We start from the raw sequence: 19,429 nt of genomic DNA, 5'->3' as shown, positions 1-19,429 counted from the left end.
TCATCTATGAACTATTGTTGGGGTAAAAAAATGATGAACTGACTAATTTGTTCAAAACCTTAGAAGGTGACAAGGACTTAAATAGTCCAAGAGAATTATCACCTGAAGCTGAGAAAGAATTAGCCTTGGTAGAAAGGAAAGTGCATGAAGGACACGTGGATCATATTGATCCAAAGCTGGATTGCATTTTGGTTATTTTACCTTCTAGGCATTCTCATACTGGAATATTAATGCAGAGGGAAGATATTATATTGGAATGGATATTTTTACCAAATAAACCAAATAAAAAATTAAAAACTTATGTGGAAAAAATCTCTGACTTAATTTACAAAGGAAAATTGAGACTTCGTCAATTAGCAGGAATAGACCCAGCAGAAATTGTCGTACCATTAACTAAGGAGGACATTGAAAAATTATGGACAGAAAGTGAACCTTGGCAAAGAGCTTGCAGTAATTTTTTGGGAGAAATTAACAGCAAATATCCCAAAAGCAATAGAATTGATCTTATAAAGAGAGCTGATTGGATCTTGCCTTGAATTGTACGGCAAAAACCCATATCTGGAGTTCGTACATTTTATACAGATGCCAACAAACAAGGAAAGGCAGGTTACAAATCAGAAAATTTAAGTAAAGTGGTTCAAAGTCCGTATAATTCAGTTCAAAAATCAGAATTGTATGCTATTCTGTTGGTATTAATGGATTTTTCAGAACCTCTCAACATAGTAACTGACTCTCAGTATGCTGAAAGAGTGGTGTTACACATTGAGACTGCAGAATTTATTCCTGATGCTTCAGAATTAACTTCATTATTTATTCAATTACAAGATACAATCAGGAAAAGGAATCATCCTTTATATATAACTCACATTCGATCCCATACTGGTCTGCCAGGCCCTCTAGCACAAGGCAATGATGAGATTGATAAATTATTGATAGGAAATGTGCTGGAGGCCTCAGAATTTCATAAAAAAAACATCACGTTAATAGTAAAGGTTTAAAAAAGGATTTTTCCATAACCTGGCAAAAAGCCAAAGAAATAGTAAAGAAATGTCCTACTTGTTCCTTCTACAATCAAACGCCATTGCCAGCAGGATGTAACCCAAAGGGTACTCAGAGAAATAAAATCTGGCAGATGGACGTGTTTCACTTTGCAGAATTTGGAAAATTGAAATATGTACACCACACTATCGATACTTATTCAGGATTTCAATGGGCAACTGCTTTGAGTTCTGAAAAAGCTGATTCTGTAATCACTCATTTGCTAGAAGTTATGGCCATCATGGGTATACCTGCACAAATCAAAACTGACAATGCTCCATCATATGTCTCTGTTAAAATGAAACAGTTTTTTGCTTATTACAATATAAAGCATATTTCAGGCATACCACATAATCCTACAGGTCAAGCAGTTATAGAAAGATCAAACAGAACTCTAAAGGATATGCTAAATAAACAGAAATGGGTAACAAAAACCCCCAGAAATACACTGCATAATGCTCTTCTAACTTTGAATTTTCTGAATGCCAATGAGAAAGGAACAACAGCTGCAGAGAGACATTGGATAATAGAAAAAACTACAGAATTAAATCAGCCTATATACTTTAAGGATATGCTGACCTCAGAATGGAAACCAGGGTATGTATTACGTTGGGGACGAGGTTTTGCTTTTGTTTCTACAGGAGAAGATAAGCTGTGGGTACCATCAAAATTGATAAAGGTTCGATTTGAACAAGAGAGACCTCTTAATTAAGGAGGTGATAGTTCATCAACTAGCATGAACATCCAATTTAAACTAACTTGTATCAATAACACATGCCTTTTCATTTAATCAGATAATAACTTGTCAAAAGGAAACATCCCCAAAATTAGTCTTGGGGAAAGGTTTTTGTTTTTGTCTTTTAGGAGAATGAAGGTTAAGGAATCTGAAGAACACTGGACAAATGAGACAACTGAAGAAAAGGGACAAATCATCTATCCCAAGAAACAGAATGAAATGGTGTATGGGTATATATTATCTAAAAAAAATTTATGTCTTCCTAAATGTTTGTTTCTGCTTTTCTCTAAAGATTTAACACTATTGGTTTTCTAATAGTCCCAGTTCAATTAAAATTTAAAGCTGACTTTGGAGTTGGATAATGGCTCTCTCCTTCTTTAAAATCAAGCATGTTGCTAAAAGGAAAATGCAAACTCCCTGTATCATGCCAGAATAAGAGCCATCTTCTGCTATGGTACAGGACAAAAGCAAAATTAATTAAGGGACTATTCTATTACTAATCTCAACTCTTTGATTCTATTCTGATTCTTTAAACTTTTCTTAAAGTATGAATTTTATATCAAAATTTACAAGATTAACATATAAAGATATATAGATATATATACATTTTAAACTTTGTTAAGATATGAATGGTCATATAGAGTACTAACTAATTCTAGAAAAAAGGATAGCTGCATATATATGTTTTTGTGTTCGAGTCTCTTATCAGTTTTCTGCAGGAAATCATGGCCAGGCCTAACATCAACTGAAGTCTCCAGAAAGAAGATGGGGCCCCACAACAACAACAATTCCACGTGGACAATAATGATATCATTAAGCTGACAAACATCATCCACAGATCAGCTTTGAACTACAAGGTGCTCAGAGCATTCTTTCAGGATAAAGAAAACTTCGCCCATACCCAGCAGGAAGCAATTTTAAGACTACGTCACCCACATTCCCAAAGAGGTGGAGTGGGGTGGGTGGTTTTTTGGTCTTTTTAATGGGTTTTGGGTCTGGGATAATTTTCAGTATTTAGGGGGTTGGTTACAAGTTATTGTCAAGGGTTAAGAAAAAGGCTAAGCAAAGGAGATTAGATTTAAGGTTCTTGTTAAAAAAAAAAGAGAGAAAGAAAGAAAGAAAAGAAAAAGACAATTACTAATACTTTACATTGGATTGAATTGTTTTATATTGTATACAAATTTGAAACTGATATTGTTAGAAAATGTTATATGTATATTTCTAATTGTATTTATACCATTCATTTAACAATGTAATACAAATTTCTGATCCTTGAATGTTATTATTACCAACTACTAGGATATAAAGAAATGAAAGTTAGTAGTTAGACATTACAATAGAACTTGTAGTCATATTAGATATGTTTTAAAAATTGAGCAGAGATGTTTTAGACAGGTCATCTTCAAACCCTTCAGAGATCTACAGAATATGGCATTTAAAATGTTTTAATAACTTAGAAAATTTTTCTTTTTTGAGACATGTCAGCTCCTGGCAGTACTAATCTACTTCAGAGAAAATATAGGCATTGAAGAAACTGCATATGGAGTCAACTTTCCTTCTGGCAAAAGTTAGCCACTGGACAACAAAGTATCCTCAAATCAACAGGACAAAATGGACAGACAGAACACGAAACAAGGGACTACTGATTCTTGCCAAAACAAGTGTGGTTATGGCTTTATCAAAAGGCATCTTCTGAGGCCAGGACAATATGGCCCCATCCCTGAAGTGGCCTTCGCATCCGGAAAAGGTACGGTGCCCTTTTCTTCGAAGGCAGCTTAACAGGCAGAGGGCCGATGGCTTCTGTTGTGCAATGGAACAGCAGCTGAAAGTTCATGCCTCTCGAAAGTAGACTGGCATTTAATAGAGGGATGTGGAGAAGAAGGGGATGCTGAGATGAAGCCATATATACACAGCCAAGAAGAATGGACAGCTGAATTAAAAAACTGTCAACAATTTCTAGAATTTAAAATCCTGAATCATGACAGGACACTAGTGGAATTCAGGTGTTTCTGGTACATGGACTGCTCTCACCCAATGTGAGATTGAACTGTTGACCTTGTGTACATCCTACTTCACAAATGAGTCTGTCAGATACACTAAGCCTATAGGCTGAAGATGATGCCCCAACACTGCGGAGAAACCTCAGGTGACTGCCCAGGCAGCTGGCTGTTTCTGTCAACTCACAAATTTTTTGGAAGTTGCTTGCATGCACTTCCTGTTTTTTATTTTTGTTAGCTAATATTATTTCCTTCTTGGGTCTCTGAGGGAGTTGAAGATTAGTTAGTTATGGTTGAAGATTAGTTACTTATAGTTGAAAAATTAATTAGGACAGAAAGTGCATTAGATACATCTTGGATTTACCAAAATAGGATAGATAATGGAATTATTTTCTCTGATTTGTCCAATACCTGTTTAGGTATTTATTATTTGTATATATTGTATATAGTTATTGTACTTTTGTATATAGTTTTTCTTTTGTTAGTTATAACCTTTTGCTTTTTTTTTCTTTTTATTAAAATAGAAAAGGGAAAATGTGGTGGTAATCTAATTGTACTGAAATATTATTTTGATTGTATGTTAATAAATAAAGTTGCCCGGGAGTCAGAGCTATTAGAGCCATAGCAAGAGTGTGGCGGTGGTGGCACACACCTTTAATCCCATAGATATCTGTGTGTTCAGGGATATAGCCAGCATTGGAGACATATGCCTTTAAGACCTAGGGGGCTGTACATTCAGACAGTGATGAGGCAGTCACGTGTTTGGGTTTACAACCAATGAGAAGGCAGAACAAAATACTTTAAATAGACGAACAGACAGGAAATAGAACCCTCATTCGGGAAGCTGGGACACCGCAGGCGGAAGGGTGAGATTTTAGCTCTGAGCTCTGACCTCTCGGCTTTCTCTTTTGCATTGTTTCTGTGTTTCTTATTTAATAAGACGGTTGGTTACATCTATATTTCTCTAGCTGATTTCCCTCCTTCTGCCAAGAAAGCTCCTGTTCTCCTTTCATGTCCCCACCAAAAATGTGTAAAGATACTTTTTTCTCCACATATTCAGTGACATTTGCTCTTTCATTTCTTGATGATGACCATTCTGACTGGATAAAATAGAATCTAAAAGCTATTTTAATTTGTGTTTCCCTGGTGGCTGATGTCTCAAATTGCTTTCTATTGTTGTGATAAACATCATGACCAAAAACAACCTGGGGAAGAGAAAGTTTACATGTTCCAATCACAGTCTATCATTGAGGGAAGTCAGGGCACAAACTCAGAGCAGGAGCAGAGGCAGAAACCATGAAGGAATGCTACTTACTGGCTTGTTCCTCATGGCTTGTTCAGCTTGTGTTCTTGTATAACCCAAGACCACATGTACAAGGGTGGCACTACCCACAGTAGGCTGCGCCCTACCTGGGTCCTCACCATCAATCCTTAATCAACAAAATTCCCCATAGACATGCCCACAGGCCACTCTGATGGAGGCAGTTCTTCAGCCAAAGTTCCCCCTTCCCAGATGGCCCTAGTTTCAATTAAGTTTATAAAAACTAGTCAACACAACTAAGAATGTTGGACACTTTTTCAAATACCTATTGACCATTTGTATTTCCTGTTTTATTTATTTATTTTTGTATATGGGTGTTTTGTCTGTATGCATGTCTGAATAACATGTGCATGCTTAGTGCCCACAGAGACCAATAGAGGGTGTTGAATCCCCTGGGACTGGAGTAACAAAAAGTTATGGGCTACGTTGTGGGTGCTAGGAGTTGAATACAGATTCTTTGGAAGAGCAACCAGTGCTCTTAACTACTGAGCCGGCCCCTGTGCTTCTTGTTTTGAGAATTATAAAGTCATTTCATTTGCCCACTTTTTTTTGGTTTATATTTTGTTTTTGAAATTGGGTAGATTGTGTTTCTTTAAGGGTATAGGCCTTAGTGGGTTGAAAACTTCTGTACAACAAAGGAAACCAGTTCTACTTCTTGTTAGTAAGTATCAATTGCCAATAGATTTTTCACTAGAAGTGGAACTTTGTATTCATGTCCCTTCTCCATATTGGAATTTTGTCTGCCCTGAGCTTGCACAGGTCTTAGGAATCCTATCTCAACTTCTATGAAATCATATGTGTAACTTCCATGTTGTGTCCAGAAGACACTTTTCTTGTACTCATTCTCTACGTCTGGCTCCTATAATCTTTCTACTCCCTTCCACAATGATCACTGAGTGTTGGGAGGATAAGGTGTGACATAGGCATGTTATTAAGAACTGAAAACTGCACAGTCTTTTGCTCTCTGTACCTTGACCAGTTGTGGATCTCTGTGTTAACTGCCCTCTACTTCAAAAGGAAGTGTCTCTGATAAGCACCAAGAGATGCACTAAGCCACAAGTATAACTGTAAGTCTGTAGGGATCAGTTTAATACTGCATCCATTTTGCAAAGTAATAGAAGGAGTTTCTACCCAGGGCTTATAACCAGTCTAGGCACAAATTCTTCATCCCAATAATGGTGCCAAATATGGGTTTTAAATAAGAAAGTGTTTGGTTACTTGCACCACATCTCTGCCATCACTGCACCAATGGGAATGTCTTACCAGGCCATTCGTTGTTGTGGTTTTCAGGCTTCAGAGCTAAGTAAGATTGATGCTTCTCTTTCTCCTCTAGTGGCATACATACCACCTTCCAGCACTATGAGAGCTATCTAGAGGTTATGAAGTTTATAGCTAAGTACAAGTTTGATTCCTCTGTTCTTCTCTGTCACTCAGAGTTCAGAATCATCAGCAATAGGGTCTTATTGTCAAGCTATGGAGGATAACCAAGAACATTGACAATAGCTTATAATATTTTGGGATTTATAGTGTAGTAGGACAGGCTCATAAGGTCAAGGTCAATTGGCTCAGACCAGTTGCCAAGGCATGCACATAACATACTTCCTTATGAGTCAACCTGGAGTCTGCCTGAGGGCCTAGCAACAGGCACTGTCAGAGTTCCTGATTGTGCCCAGCCAATGAGGGATGACCACGCAATTCCACCAGATTTGGACACAGTTTGGGTGCTGGGAGGAAGGTATATAAGACTTTCCCCATTATTGAATAAATGACCTTATTGCTTGCCTTCAACTGACTCCCAGTGTCTGTGCTGTTGATGCTACACTTTCTCATCCCCTCCCGCAAAGGAGCCATTAGGATCCACCAACATCTGGTGCCTGACCATGGGGCTTCTGTTACTTTCTCTTTCCTAGTACAGGTTCTGATTGTCTCCCTTCCTGCACTCATGATGCTTGACAGCACCCTCAAGACAGTGTGTTTTGGTGAGAAGGCTCCTCAGTGTTGGGTTCATTCAGTCCCTTTGGCAGGTAAGCATTGGGACCCCCATTTCTTTCCTTCTTTTGTGTTGTTTGTCATGTTTGTCTGCCCATCCCATTAGGAAGGCACATTTTTTTTTCTGTCTCAGTTTGCCTGGTGCCTCCACATAAGGATTGGTACCCCAGGAGGTGAAACCAAGGCTCAGCTCCTGAGTGCCATCTCTCATCTGGAGACACCATGTGGGTATATGGCTGTAGCCTAAAAAGCCACAAAAGTCCCTCACTAAGCACAAGACATAAGCTTCCAATACAAATTTTCACCCCTGTTGACTGTCATCTTCTCTCTGATTGTTGTTTGCTTGCTGTTTCCCTCTAAAAGATGGATAATATTTTCATCACCTCTACTACTTCCATATCCAATATCTCTACAATATCTGATGATGAGGAGACAGACAGTTTGGGCCCCACAGAATCTGTCAAGGAGAATGCAGCTGTCACTTTGGGCCCTAAGGTCTCTGTAAAGAAGAATGCAGCTGTCATTAAGGCATGTGCTGCTCCCCCCTCTGCCCCACCACCAATGCAGCTGACTATACCTCCACTGCAATATCCTTGAGATGATCTACCCCAGTACCCACCTGCCTCAGGAGATGGCTACTCTCCTGTGGTGCCAGGTATCCTACAATCCTCACAGCCTGTGCTGCTGTCAGTCCATAGGCCCATAGAAGCCTTCCCAGTCAATGTGGGCCCAAATACTGATGCCCAGCCCAGGGTTCCCACCCCCATAACTGATCTCTTCCTCATTCAGAAGGCAGCCAATGAGTCAGGCCCAGATTCCCCCTACTTTTAGGAGGTTCTTACTCAATGGTCCATGCAATTACAAACTTATTTTGGTTGGTACCCTTTGCTTAAAACTGTATTAGAGCCTACAGTCTTTCTCAGTTGGAGATTGGCTGATGATGATCAGGCAGAATCCCAGGCCCAGACCAACATCTTACTTAACATCCCAGTGACCTATGATATGTTCACAGGGAGCTGAAAATATGTCCATCCAGTGAACCAGGCACAGATTGGCTTGAATACCTATTTTCAACAGGTCTTGGACCTTGCCCTCAAGGCCCTACAAGGGACTCAACCCAGCCTACAAGCATTGGACATCTCTGCCAAGAAACACACCTCTGCCCCTGGTGAGATGGAAAAATCCTATCTCCCTCCAATGGCAGCCTCCAGGCCCCTGCTAACTCATGGGAGAGGTTATGCTTGTGTTTTTCCTCAGAGTATCACTGCACCAATATGGGTTCCAGCAAGATATATGTGCCTGGCCACAGATCAGTCTGCTTCCACCAAGGAGGAAATAACCCAGGATGGGTAATGTATATACTCCCTTTTCTTGCTCTCATTGCCCCTTTAAAGGCTGACAATTTGTGGAGCCTTGCTTTTCCTCATTTTGTATGATGCTTTTTGAGATGAGGAACATTAGTTTAGCAGGCCAGGAGCTAGATAAATATATTAAGGACCTATGGTCAGCTAAGTTTCTATATTATTCATTACAGATAACACATGAAATTTTCCAATTAAATAGGACAAGGGCAGAGGTTATGGCCTTTGATTCTTTATTTTTTGAAAAGGTTTGGAATGATATAAAGAGGCTGTTTGATCTCTTTTGGATTTTCACTTATATTTTGATTGGCGGGGTGGTGCTTTTAATCTTTCTCCTTTTAAGTGTCTCCTACACACATCTGCAACAATGGGTGGCCATCAAGGTGACTCTAGAGGTGTTGATGGCTCTTAGACATTCAACTCATAGCCCTCCACAGGAGGTTATGCATGCCTGGCTTTCTGAAATTCAAAAGGCTACTGCCTGACACTCCCCACCCAGGGTGACTCCCCAGGGATGGACACTCTTCGAGGGCTGATAGTCAATGATGGGTAAGAGCTTGTATGGCAAACCAACCTAAGACAGGCACAGTCCAGTTGCTGAGCCCCTCTGAGACAGGGTCAACAAGGCCAGAGCAAAGAACTCCAACTCCCACTGAGCACCCACATAATAAAAGGGTGGATATGTAGTAGGACGGGCCCATAGGATCAAGGAAATTGGCTCAGACCAGTTGCCAAGGCATGCACATAACACTTCCTTATGAGCCAACCTGGAGTCTGCCTGAGGGCCTAGCAACAGGCAACAGGTGCTGCTAGAGATCTTGATTGTGCCCAGCCAATGAGGGATGACCATGCAATGCCACCAGACCGGAACACAGTTTTAGTGCTAGGAGGAGGGTATATAAGGCCTTCCCTGTTACTAAATAAACAAGTTTGTTGTTTGCCTTCAACTGACTCCCAGTGTCTGTTTTGTTGATGCCACGCCTTCTCATCCCCTTCCCCTGAGGGAGCCATTAGGATCCAACAACACTATGAGACTTCATTTTTCAATGACTCCAAAAGGTATAACCCATTCCTGGCACTAGGATTTTTATTTTTCATCTTGTGGTGTCTAGTACAAACATTGTAGGCCAGCTGTAAGGTAACTTCCCTTATTTTTATGTGTTGTGTGCATATATTTTAGGACCTTCTACAGTAGTAGTTTCCATATGATTTTTTTGGAATGTCTTTAGTGTTATCCTTCCCCATGCCCACTCCTCCATGCCTACCCTACCATCCTGCTCTCCAGTTTACCTTTCCTGATTCCTTTATACTCTGTGTTCTATCTTCTCTCCCTTGGAATCCACTCCTCTTCATAATTACCTGACCTCTATGGGTATCCAAATGGAACATATACATATGAAGATTTAAATATAACATCCACAAATAAGAGAAAATATGTGGCATTTGTCTATCTGGGTTTGGGTTACCTCACTTAGAATGATTGTTTCCATCCATTTACCTGAGATTTTCAAATTTTTATTTTTAAACAGATGAATAATATTCCATTATTTAAATGTACTACATCTATTGTTCATTCATCACTGGTGGACATCTAGATCAAATTTCCAATGAAATTCTTCACAGAAAGTAAAAGCTAATTTTAAATTTCATATGTAAACACAAAAGACCCAGCGTAGTTAAAAATGATCCTGAACAATAAAAGAATAGCTGGAAATGTCACCACTCAAGATTTCAAGTTATACTACAGTAATAAAATCATCATGGTAGTAGAATAAAAACTATAGCTGAAGTTTTCCTGTGTCCACCAGGGTCCTGCAGCCACTCAGACCCAAGTAAACACACAGAGACTTATATTACTTATAAACTGTATGACCATGGCAGGCTTCTTGCTATCTAGTTCTTATATTTTAAATTAACCCATTTCTATTAATCTATAAGTTGCCATGTGGCTTGTGGTTTACCGGTACTTTTACATCTTACTTCTTCTGTGTCTGGCTGGTGACTCCTGACTCAGTCCTCCTGTTCCCACAGTTTTCCTCTCTCTTTGTCCTGCCTATAATTCCTGCCTGACTACTGGCCAATCAGCACTTTATTTATTAACCAGTCAGAGCAACACATTCACAGCATACAGAGCGATATCCACAGCATTTCCCCTTTTCTTTTTTTTTAAAGGGAGGTTTTAACTTTTACATAGTAAAATTACATATAACAAAACAATTATCAAGCAAGAAAAAGCAGTCATTTAGTAGTTACTATTGCTGTGATGAAATACCATGACCAACGCAAATTGGGGAGGAAAGGGTTTATTCAGAGTATTCTTCTACATCACAGTTCATCATCAAAGGAAATCAGGTCAGGAACTCAAGCAGGGAAGAAACCTGGAGGTAACCACTGAAGCAGAGGCCATAGAGGAATGCTGCTTATTGGGTTGCTCTACCATGGCTTGCTCATCCTAGTTTCTTATAGAATCCAGGGCCACCAGCCCAGGGATGGCACCATGCACAATGGGCTGGGCCTGCCCTCATCAATCACTAATTAAGAAAATGCCCTATAGGCTTGCATACAGCCTGACTTTATGGAGGCATTTTCTCAATTGAACCTCCCTCCTTTCAGATAACTCTAGATTGTGTGTCATGTTGACATAAGACTAGCCAGAGTAGAGTTCTCAAAAGACAAAACAAAAATGCCCCAAAACCACATTTTTAAATGTTCAGCAACCCTTGCTTTCAGGGAAATGCAAATTAAAATGATTGAGATTTTACCTTATCCCAATCAAAATAGCTAAACTCCGACAAATGTGGATAAATACCAGCAATGATGTGGGGAAACACACATTGGGCTGGCTAGTTTTATGTTAACTTTACACAAGCCTTGGTTATTTTTGGAAGAGAGAACCTTAAACTGAGAAATGTCCCCATCAGATTAGCCTGTGGGCAAGGATATGGTGCATTTTCTTAGTGATTGATGGGGAAGAGCCCAGCTCAGAGTTGATGGTGCCAATGTGTGTTGGTGGCGGGGGGGGGGGGGGCAGCTTGACCACACAGCTGCCATGACAGGCTTAGAGGCCCAGACACAGCTTCTGGCAGGTAACACCTGGACCCAGGAAAGCCATAAGCTGACTTTACCCAATGAGGCCTGCATCTAAGAGGAAATACCTGACATTCCAAACATTTCCCATACCCCTAGACAAATGTCAGCCAACCAGGGTCCTGAACCCTGGAAATCCCCTCACTTCAACCTCTGCTATGATAAAAACTCTACCCTGCCTGGGCTCTGGGCTCTCTGCTCTCACTACTGCATCAGACAGACAGAGACCAAGCCCTGGAGCTTGAAGATAATAAAGACTCTTTGCTTTTATATATGGGATTTGGCCTATATGGTGGTCTTTTTGGGAGTCTCAATGATAGAGTGGGTGGCAGTCAGACCAAGTAGCTGGGTGCTAAGGTGGTCCATGAGCATTGTGGGGCTGGACACAATGGGTTTGAGGTCAGGCCCCTGAGCAGAGGGAGCCTCAGGGTGGAGACTGTGGTACAGTGCAGGCAGGGGCTGGTGGAGAAGTGTCCCTCCAGGGTCACAGCTGAGGAGTGGCCTACAAGTCTGGGGGTCCAGCCGGGGCATGGAGTCACTTTCAGTCTGCTGCTCTCCTATACTTGAGAATCGGGGGTTAATAACAATCTTTGGTCCCCATGCTGCATGCTGTCCCCTTCCTGTTCCATGAGGTGGGGCTCCCACGGCCTGCCCTGAGATCGCTGATGAAACCTCAGAGATGATTGGCTCCTAGGGTGGAGTGGAACATCACTGCCTATGGTTGCTAAGCTATGGCGGTTATGTTATAATGCTACAGCCTGGGCTGTCTTGATCACTCAGATACAATAGTTTCTTCATGTTGGTAGCGCTGATGCAAATTTAGAGTTATTCTTGTTATGGTATATGCATGTATTTCTGTTCTTGTTTAAAACATTGTAACTTTACAATATATTCTAGACTGCTGAGGGGAATCACACGAAAGCCTTTGGTAAGAGTTTCTGTTTTACAAAATAAGAAAAGGAAAGGAAAAGTGGAATTTGTCTAAAGTAAATGTCTGAGAAATCAAAGGAATGGACTGAGGGTATGTAGAAGGTTGTAGAAAGTCAGAGGGGATGTGAACTATGTTTGTTGTGGTTTCTTATACCTGCAAATACTGAATTTAAAAGTTAATTCTAGTTGGTTTTCATTTTAAAATTAGCTGATGATTCTGCAAACAGTTTATGTTAGAAATGGGGATGTAATGTGTGTGAGTGTGTGTGTGTGTGTGCACGTGTGTTTGTGTGCGTGTGTGTGTGTGCGCATGCGTGCGTGTGTGTGTGTGTGTGTGTGTATGTGTGTGTGAGAGAGCCTGTGTGTGTGTATGTGTGTGTGTGAGTGTGTGTGAGTGTGTGTGAGTGTGTGTGTGCATGTGTGTGCGTGTGTGTGAGTGTGTGTGTGTGTGCGCGCGCGCGTATGTGTGTGTGTGTGTGAGAGCCTGTGTGTATGTGTGTATGTGTGTGTGTGTGAGCCTTGTGTATGTGTGTATGTGTGTGTGTGAACCTGTGTGTGTGTGAGTGTGTGTATGTATGTGTGTATGTGTGTGTGTGAGTGTGTGAGTGTGTGTGTGAGCCTGTGTGTGTGTGTGTGAGTGTGCGTGTGTGAGTGTGTGTGTGTGAGCCTGTGTGTGTGTGTGTGAGCCTGTGTGTGTGTGCCTGTGTGTGTGTGAGAGTGTGTGTGTGAGAGAGTGTGTGTGTGTGAGTGTGTGTGCGAGTGTGTGTGTGTGTGTGTGTGAGAGAGAGCCTGTGTGTGTGTGTGTGTGCGTGTGTGTGTGTGTGTGTGTGAGTGTGAGAGCCTTGTGTGTGTGCCTGTGTGTGTGTGTGACAGAGAGAGAGCCTGTGTGTGTGTGTGCGTGTATGTGCGTGTGTGTGTGTGTGTGAGAGAGAGAGAGAGAGAAAGCCTGTGTGTGTGTGAGAGAGAGCCTGTGTGTGTGTGTGTGTGTGTGTGTGTGTGTGTGTGTGTGTGCATGTGAGTGTGTGTGTGTATGTGTGTGTATGCGTGTATGTGTGTGTGTGTGTTTGTGTATGGACATATGTATAACTTGGATTTAACTATATGTATGAATGTAAGTTATCTTTAACTGTATGTGTGTATATATAACTTGGACACAACTGTGCATATGTGTGCAAGTAATTATTGTTTAGAAAAACATGTTTTAAAAAGCAACCACATGGCGTTCCTCCATCTTGACTGGTGACCTCATCATGATGTATGCAGCCACAAGGCTGGTAGCCATCTTTTACTAAGGTTATAATGATCTATTGAGATTAACAAAAGTTAGAGATTTACACCTAAGTACTTGTATCTTTACCAAGTGCGCAACAGCAAGCTTCTAGAGAATTTAAATGGATGGCTACATATGTTTATAAATAAGGTATTTGATAATATTGAAGCTGCACCTCAATGCTTTTATACACAAGAATGTACCTTGCTCTGGCAGCTATACTTTGTAATTTAAGAGCCATCCAGGTGATAGTCACCAGAAGCACCAGCCACAAAGAAATGGAGCAGGCTGAGATCTAGAAGGCAGGCTATGTATATGCTGCCAAGGGTAGGACCAAAGAAATGATCCAAGTCTCTAAGTCAAAGAACCAAAAGGATTATGAATGAATACCAGATATTGAACTTTGGGATTGTTTGCTCTTTAGAGCATGGTTTTGCTTTATACAGATTGGGGTTATGCCATGTTTTCTCCCTCTTAAAATAAAAGAAGGTTCTATATTGTTAATATTTGGACTTAAAATAAAAGGCTAAAAATTAGGGTCACAGCCATAAGCACCAAATACTAACCAGAAACTGGGATGTCCATTTTTTGTGATGCAGCAAGATAATGACCTAAGCAATCTGGCAAAGGGCTTGGAGCAGCTTCTGACTCCATGAGTCTTGATCCTTTGGGGGTTGAAAAAAACTTTTTATAGGGGTAGCCTAGGACCACCTGTATGTTAGATGTTTGCACTGAGATTCATAACAATGGCAAAACTGCAGTTATGAAACAGCATTGAGAAAGTTGAGAATCAGTGAGGCTTAAGAATGTATGCCTATTCTTGTAAGCAAACCTGCCATTGGTCATCAGGCTCCTTATGTACCCAGTACCAACCCACAGGACTGGCTTACCCCAAAACAGACCTTGGAGAATAGTCAGACTTCTGCCAGAGCCTGCAGTTTCTTCAGCAATGCCTGGGGCAATCTAAAGGGCTTAGAAAACTGGCTCCTCAACAGTCATCAAGACATTCCTGGAAAACCAAGTTCCTCAAAGTGTAACAGCCATGGTAGCACCAGCTCTTTCTCTACTGAAGTTGAAAAGGTTGAAGATGTAGAGCTCCTTGATCAAGATGACCTGGACCTGTCTGATTGGTTGGTGACTCCCCAAGAACCCTGTGAACTGGAGAAGCCTGAAAATGGTAGCTGAGAAACCAGTGAGAAGTTTAAACTCTTATTCCAGGTGTTCACAGAGCCCTACAATGTGAATGATTGGCTTGTCAAGCCTGACTCCTGTACCAACTGTCAGGGTAACCAGCCCAGAGGTGTGGAGATTGAGAACCTGGGCAATCTGAAATGCCTTGGAGGTCAAAAAACCACTGTCAGTCCCCAGCGTAATCACCGAGGCTTGGCTTGTCCAGAACCATCAGGACCCATGTAAAATAGAGGAAGTATGCAAAGCCAACGAGCCCTGCACAAGCTTTGCAGAGTGTGTGTGATAACAACTGTGAGAAGGAAGCCGTGTATAAATGGCTTCTGAAGAAAGAAGGAAAGGATAAGAATGGAATGCCTGTGGAACCCAAATCTGAGCCTGAGAAACACAAAGAGTCCCTGAATCTGTGGCTCTGTCCTTCCAGAAATGAGCTAACAGAACAAGCTAAGGCACCCAAAGCAGTGGCTCCTGCTAGAATTGCTGATTCCTTCCAAGTCATAAGGAACAGTTCCCTGTCAGAGTGGCTTATTGGGCCCACATGCAAAGGAGGGGGCCCTAAGGAAGTGCCTAGTACTGAGGAGAGAGCTGGCAAAGAAATGCTTAAAGTCCCTATGGCCACTTCCTGGTGTCCCTTTAATATTGCTGACTGGGTGTTGCCAGGAAAGAAAGTGGGAACCCTCAGCCAGTTCTCCTCTGGAGAAGATAAGTGGCTACTTCGAAAGAAGGCCCAGGAAGTGTTTCTTAATTCACCCCTACAAGAAGAATGGAACTTTCGCCCAGATTGTTCTGGCCTCCCAGCAGTTTGTGATCTCTTTGCCTGTATGCAACTTAAAGTTGATAAAGACAAATGGCTGTATAGAACTCCTCTACAGATGTGAAGCAATGGACTACTAGAATTGAACAGCTTTCCTGCAGATTACCACACATCCTTGAGCTGAGTGACTGTGACTTGCCAAACCATTGTTTATTCCAGGCCTGACTAGTCGACTTAACGCCTTTCCTGCTTAGTTTTGAATTAGTAAACAGAAATCATCAAATTATGAGCTACTGTGTGAAAGAATGCCAAGTGATTCAGTTCCTTCTTAGAGAAGCACTAACTTAACTAACTCCCATACTAGAAACAGCATCTTGGTATACTGGCCTTTAGCAGCTTCCACATCAAACACTAGTTTTAAAAGTGAAATATTTCTATATCAAGTGTGTTAGTGTATTCTAAAACCAGTAAACTTTGCTGACTTTTGATTGTCTTTTAGCTGTTTCTCTTGCTATGGGCTTCTAGTGGTCTGAAATTTTTTTGTTCAGTTGATATAATAGAATATTTCACACAAAAATAATTAACCTTGCCAATACAGTATATTTTGCCCTACCGAATGTCTTATAATGCAATTTTTGATATTAATCATCAGATATTTAGCCTACATGTCATTCCTAACATTTTTCATTTGAAAGAAATTAAGTATCAAGTGAGCTCTTTGAAAAGGACTCTATTGCTTCAAGACTACTTTTAGGGCAGTCAGAGCACCTGAAGTCCTACAAACCTTGTCTTTAAAGAGCCCCAGGCCATCAAAAACAGAAAGGCAAGATGTGTTAGGGACGTAGTACCTGACCACTCATCACCCTAAGGATTTATTGGTGCATCCTGTGTAAATGGAAGCTGAGCTTGACACCTGGTGCTCTTAACTAGGGATAAAGTCAATGTCCTGTCACTTCAAGCACAGCATCCTGAACCTCCAAAAGTATGGTGCAGTGACATCTTGATTAACAACAGGCTGTGCCCAACACTTGTGCCTTGGAGTGTTTATTGAAACTTCCTTGAGTTATGCCTACATTTTAGAGAGTTTCTCTGTAGGAGAGTAACAGGATTTCTGTTTCACAATTCTCCAAGATAACTTAGCTGCTTTCTCCGCTTTGAACTATTAAGCCTCTGAACTGCCTATGCTATTGGAAGAACTTGTGGGAAAATTGTATGGTCCCATAGTGACATTATCATACAGCTTTACTAAAGTTCTGAATGACAGCTGAAAAGAGCCGCATATTTTCTTATGTCCCCCCAGATGCCACTGAGTATTATAAAGTTGGTGGGTAAAAACAATTTAAGGAGCCTTCCCAACATCTTAGGTTGCAGGCAACTTTGTAGTTTCTCTTTTGAGGTCTAACACACTGTATTTTACATTATTAAAATGTAATTTAAGTTAATCACTATGCTAATGATAAATAAAACATTCTTTTGCATTGGTTTTATATCTCCATTAAAAGCATAATGGCCACATCACAGTTGTTTGTGTTGTCTGTAAAGTTCAAAATGTTAATGTTTGGTTAAGGATGCAATGAATAATATGTACAATGAAAAAAAAAAAGAATGTATGCCTAGCCTCCTTGCCTTTGCTAAATTTGTTAAGCTTAAGCTATTTGGATAAACTGAATCATATATGTGTTTTATATTGATATTTTGTTTTGGTTTCTTTCCTGAACCCATATTTGATACTAGAAGAGCTTCAATTTAAAATCACTGTTTTTAAGGATACTTATTGTAGACTATTAGAGAACATAAGTAAATAGTCACTCGTAAATAATCAAGTTCTTTAATTGTAGTCATACTAAGTACTGATGTAATTAATTACATGGATAAGTTTTACTCAGTCCCTTGCATATGTTTTCAGGGTTGAGTTTAAAACAAGTAACTAGAAACAAAGTTTGTCTATTTAGATATACCTGGACAACTCTCATACTTCAGAGATTTGCAGAATATGGTATTTAAAATGTTGATTTAAAAGCTTATTATATCAGACAGACTTCCAGATCCTAGCAGTGACTCAAGGTATCCAAAGAAGATTACATATGGAGCACCAAAATGTCTCTGACTGGATTATGGCAATTCTGACCACAGGGCAAGATACTCCCAATGCAACACCTGCTGCCAGGACCTGGCCCAGACTGTGGACAAGCAACAAGACATCAAGGAATTGATTGCACCCCTTTTTGCTTAGACAAAGTAAGGCCAGTCTTCCTGAATGTGTTCCTCTTATACAGGAAAAACTCTGCCTTATTGGCCTGATGGCCAAATAAGATGATGCTTTTTCAATACTTGTGCCTCCAACACGATGGAGACATGGGTGTGGACTGGTCCCTGTCATTTATAGAATTGGAAGCTGATTGGTCTGCACTCAGATATAATTTATCCTTCTCAGATCTCTGATAATACCGGTGTTTAGGCTAGCTATAACTTTGTCAGCTTGGCAGCATCAGACGACCAGATCCTTCTGCAAGCCTATGGCCAGTTTGTTAGCTCATTTTTAAGAAAGTGTTCTAAGTTATAAAAGTTTATACAAGTCATAAAGCTTTAAATAGGAGTCTAAGAAAGGTCTGAGGATATGAAAGCTTATAAGCTTTGAGTATCTCAGAGAATGATTTAAGAATTGTAAAAATATAAATAGATGATTTAGATTATGAGAAATGTTTCAGGTTTCTCTCCCATTCTATGATATAACAGTTTAAAGCTTAACATTTAATAGAGTTCTGATAAGGTAGTGAAGCAATGACTGCTTATTATTCAGTCACAAGCTCAACATTTTAGATTTCTTTTATTTGTTCTCTAAATATATATAAATTTAAACCTAGAAATGCCTCTCATCAGGCCAAAATCTCTGTCTGATTTATGCCTGGCTCTCTGGAAGAAGGCAAATGCACATCCTTTTGTTGCTAGAGTTTTCCACCTTGCCCACAGTCAGGACAAATCTTTGTCACCCGCCAGTCCCACAGCCGCTCAGACCCAACCAAGTAAACACAGAGACTTATATTGCTTACAAACCGTATGGCCGTGGCAGGCTTCTTGCTAACTGTGCTTATAGCTTAAATTAGTCCATTTCCATAAATCTATACCTTGCCACGTGGCTGGTGACATACCGGCATCTTCACATGCTGCTGGTCATGGCGGCGGCTGCAGTGTCTCTTGCCTTCCTGTTCTTTTATTTCTCCTCTCTGTTAGTCCCGCCTATACATCCTGCCTAGCCACGACCAATCAGGTTTTATTTGTTGACCAATCAGAACAACTTGACATACAGACCATCCCCCAGCACAGCCAAGTGCAGACCATCTCAGACACCTGCACTCAGGCCCATGGTCCTAATCATCCTCTATGCGGACCTGCTGGGTAACGCCACAAAGAACCCAAGAAGGGCTCCCACAAGACATACAGAACATCCCACAGCACTTCCCCTTTTCTTTTTTTTTAAAAGGAAGGTTTTAACTTTTACACATCTTTAAAGCCAGCTTGGTATATTTGGGAATTTGGGCGTAGCTTCTCTTACTACTTCCTGCTGGAGGGGGGCGCAGTTTCTTATTAACTAAAATTTGTAGTTTTTGTTGGGACTCAAAGGTATGTGTCAACTCCTGCTGTTTTACAGATACTCATCACCTGCTTTGTCTATGATATGGATTTCAGTACATATTGGTAATATTAATGTATCTAAAACATTTATGTCCTTTTGTAAGATAGTTTGTGTAGGTCTCAGA

At 40.6% G+C, this 19,429-nt stretch overlaps 1 pseudogene; it reads left to right on the top strand.

Annotated features, from left to right (window-relative positions):
• Positions 1 to 14,524: 14,524 nt before the first annotated feature.
• Positions 14,525 to 15,917, top strand: LOC114710539 (annotated as a pseudogene).
• Positions 15,918 to 19,429: the final 3,512 nt, after the last annotated feature.

Source organism: Peromyscus leucopus, chromosome 12 (assembly GCF_004664715.2).
Source record: "Peromyscus leucopus breed LL Stock chromosome 12, UCI_PerLeu_2.1, whole genome shotgun sequence".
NCBI classification, from domain to species: Eukaryota; Metazoa; Chordata; class Mammalia; order Rodentia; family Cricetidae; genus Peromyscus; species Peromyscus leucopus.
The sequence above is the reverse complement of the archived record's forward strand: the minus strand, read 5'-3'. Positions and strand labels throughout refer to the sequence as shown.